The sequence below is a fragment of the Somniosus microcephalus genome, chromosome 8, assembly GCF_052327205.1.
Source record: "Somniosus microcephalus isolate GS21.2 chromosome 8, FLI_Smic_1.0, whole genome shotgun sequence".
Lineage (NCBI taxonomy): Eukaryota > Metazoa > Chordata > Chondrichthyes > Squaliformes > Somniosidae > Somniosus > Somniosus microcephalus.
The window spans coordinates 193,737,584-193,741,754 of record NC_140994.1 but is presented as its reverse complement, the minus strand read 5'-3'; the positions used below and the strand labels follow the sequence as shown (position 1 = coordinate 193,741,754).

General features: G+C 45.8%; 1 pseudogene; it reads right to left on the bottom strand.

Annotated features, from left to right (window-relative positions):
- Positions 1-2,987: 2,987 nt before the first annotated feature.
- LOC147113990 (uncharacterized) lies at positions 2,988-3,970 on the bottom strand (annotated as a pseudogene).
- Between the last annotated feature and the right edge of the window lie 201 nt (positions 3,971-4,171).

Here is a 4,171-nt window from a genome sequence, read left to right as displayed (position 1 = left end):
CATTACACAATGCAAGATCTAAAATAGCCTGTTCCCTGGTTGGTTCGATGACATATTGTTCTAGGAAACTGTCCCGAATGCATTCCATGAACTCGTCCTCCAGACTACCTTTGCCAATTTGATTTGTCCAGTCTATATGAAGAATAAAGTCCCCCACAATTATTGCATTACCTTTGTTGCAAGCTCTTACTATTTCTTGATTAATATTTTGTCCAACGGTATAGCTACTGTTAGGGGGGCTATATCTTATGCCCACCAGTGTTTTCTGCCGCTTCTTATTCCTTATCTCCACCCATACTGATTCTACTTCCTGATCTTCTGAGCTGAGATCCTTTCTCGCTACTGTCCTTATGTCATCCTTTATTATCAGGGCTACTCCCCATCTTTTTCCATTCTGCCTGTCTTTTCGAAACGTCAAGTACCCTGGAACATTTAGTTCCCAACCTTGGCCACCTTACAACCACGTCTCTGTAATTATTGTTTTATTGGTTGACGCTGTGAACTGTGATAGTATTTGACAAATTAACATATGTAATCACTTACTGAATATTGTGAGAGACACAGAAATTGTGGGTTGCAAAATTCCCTTTATTATAATCAATATTGAACATTTCAAGGAAAGAAAGCTATATATTTATACAGCGCCTTTCACAATGTCACAAAGCACTTTACAGCCAATTAAGTACTTTTGAAGTGCAGTCACTGTCGTAATGTAGGAAACGCCGCAGACAATTTCCCCACAAACAGCAATGTGATAATGAACAGATAATGTTTTTTTTAGTGATGTTGATTGAGGGATAAATATTGGCCAGGACACCAGGGAGAACTCCCCTGGTCTTATTCAAAATAGTGCTATGGGCTCTTTTATGTCCACCTGACAGGGCCTCGGTTTAACGTCACATCTGAAAGACAGCACCTCCGACAGTGCAACACACCATCAGTACTGCACTGGAGTGTCAGCCTAGTGAGGAAACACTGCTTCTTTCTTGCTGAGAAATTCCCACACTCCAGCTCCCTCGCTCTTTTTGGCCGTTTCTGCCATCTGCCTGTTGAAACCATGCTCTGCTCATTTCCATAGCCCCACCCCATCCAATGGCGCAGCCGACCCAAGTTTCCACCAAAGCGCTGGCGTAGATTTACGCCCAGTTATAACAGCCTGTCACCTGATTTTGAGGTAGCTGAGTGAATATTGAAGAATCCCCAAACTTTTTGGGTTGGATTTCTGCAGTTTGCTTTCGAGTTTCCTAGTGATTTTTAAAAACTTTTTATTACTGACAGCTGCATTATGCATTACTACAGTGCTGTCAGTCTCATGTCTCATTGCATCCAAGATTTTTCTGGGACCCCCAAACCGTCCCACCACCCCACCGCCCCCCCCACCAGAATGATTGAGCAGCAGTAAAGCAATGGGCATAACTCTGTACTCTCTTATACTGGAGGAGGAAGAGAAGCAGCAGAGGCAAGAGGTTACGAAAGTGAGACGTCATGGCAGAAGGCAGTAGCCCACTCGCTGTTGCCCTCGCAGAGAATATACAAGCAATGCAAGCCATACCAAGACCTTCTGAGGAGTAGTGTGTCAGGAGACTGGGCTTCTCCAAGAAAGCTATAGGCCACCTGTGTGACATTTTGACATTTTGGAAGAAGATCTCAAGCCACAGTCAACTGCCCACAGAGCATTACCTATACAGGTAAAGGTCACAATTGCTATGAATTTTTATGACTCTGATTCCTTCCATTCAGCCACGGGGGATTCTATGTACCATCTGTTATAAATCTCATAATTCATCAAGAAACTACTCATGAAATAACGCTGGACGGCCAGCTGGTGGCGCTGTCCGAGGAGTATAAATACTCGGGCGTGGGCCCAGCTTTCCAGGGACATTTTGTAAGACAAGGAACTAGTAAAGTACAACTAGACCTCCATGTTCTGAAACAAGTTGATTAAAGCCTTGCTTTATGCTCAAACCAAGTGCGTAGTGAGTTTTATTACGTCACCATCAATTAGGGAGCTGTTAGGGTCTGCAATCGCCAGGTAACAGATGCCCTTTTCTGAAGGGCACCTGCCTTCGTCAACTATGGTGGGACCCATACAGAGCAGAGAGACAGAGACATTCAATTCTACAGGCTCGCTGGCTTCCCCAGGGTTCAGGGGGCTATTGACTGCATCCTGAAAGTAGCTCTGTAAGTGCCAAGTCATAATTCACTGTCATACAGCAACAAGAAGGTGTTCTACTCACTGAATGTGCAGATTGTCTGTGATGCCCAGCAATGGATAGTGCATGCCAACGCACAGCATGCAGGAAGCTGCCTTGACACAATCATCCTATGACATTCAACCACCACACAGCTATTCAGGGAGGAGAGCCGAATCGATGGCTGGATCCTGGGGGACAAGCTTTGCCCCCTGTGGCCATAGCTGATGACACCATTCCTTGTGGCCTGCAATGAAACAGAAGAGCATTACAATCGAGCCTATGCAGTGAGCAGGTGGGTGTGGGAGAGGACCATAGGGCTTCTGAAAGGCCGAATCAGATGCCTGGACAAGTCAGAGGGTGTCTTACAGTATGCGCCAGAGAGGGAAGCAAGAATAATTGTGGCCTGCTGCACGCTTCGCAGTTTTGCCTTCTCAGTCTGGACATACTTGGTGAGGAGGCCATTGCACCAGAAGATTCTGAGCTACAGGCCCCAAAGCCCATGGATGATATCCACTCAGACATGTCATTTGAAGCTGCCAGAACCGTCGTTACAGAGCTCTGATTGTCTCCATTGACAGAACACAGATTGTCCACCTTCTCCCCCCTCCTTGTTAATAAAGATTGTCTGAAACCAACATCCACAAAGGACATGATAAACACATCAACCTTCTTTGCCCCAACATGACTATACTACAAGTGTCATCACCTGAGTGAATGTCTGCACCGAACAAGTGCACCCTTTCCTGCATGACTGTGATTTCCATGATTAACAAACCAGAGATTAAATGCACATTCAACTTTAATATGAAAAATGGCAAAATACAAACAAACCTCCATGAATAACAAAACTCAAAAGTAAGTGCACATTCAACATTACATTAATGGAAAAATACAAACTAGCCTCCATAGAACAGAATAAATGGACATTGAACTTTAATACAGAAATGGTCAAAGACATACAGACCTCCATCAATAACTCAGCAGAATAAGTGCATAGTCAAGCATCATACAGTTCTGGCAATGTACAAAGCTGCCTTCAGGAATAACAGTGAGCAACGCAAGTGCACTTTGAACTTGATATACAAGCCTACAGTCAAACTACTGTTTCCTAACACCATGCCTCTACCTGGTGCTTAGACGTGCCTTTCTATCACCTGTTCTAGTGCTGCGTCTAACAGTGTCCTGAGGGCTGGGAAGGTGGGAAGTGATAGGCTCTGCTGGACTGAGGTGGTGCTCGACTCACAACACCTGGCTCCTGGAATGGAGCAGCTGCTGGCTGCATCTCTGGAGGCAGCCTGACAATTCCTTGGCATGATGCTCTCAGAGGGAAGGCCAGAGTCCTGGCACATGCTGGTTGCCTTGAGAGATGGCATCATCAGGCACTTGGACTGTAACTGCCGACCTTCCACTTGGCCCTGGATCTGTGGCTGTAGTCATCAGCTGGATGATTGTTACAATGGCAGACACTAAATCCTGTAAGCCGTGAGTCACTAAATTAGCCAGGACTGGAAGGCACAATTAAAGGTGTCCTCCATGATGTCCCCTAATGCTACCACAGCTTCAGTTTATGCTTCCATGGAGGTGGAGGTGCTGACTGGTCCCTGATTGCACCTTACCAGGGGATCTCCTGCAGACCTGAATGCAGCTGCCACTCATTGTAACGGTTCCTGCAAAGCAGACAACACCTCTATGAGGTTGCTGCAAATCAGAGCTGTCGGGCTGGATTTTGCCAGTGTGGTTTTGTCAGGGCTGGGGCGTGTCAGGTGGAAATCGTATCAGGACCCCGACTCCTAAGTGATGTGTTGAAAAAGTGGGATTTTCCCCTAATTGGGCAATTGATTTCCTGCGTGTGAGAACCACTGACCCAATGAGTCTTTTCATACAGAAAGTCGCCTCCGATGACATCATCAATGCTGTTGGATTTAAGGCCTGCAAGCAGCCTTGATTCTTCTGGAGACTGCAAAGGTTCTGCAATT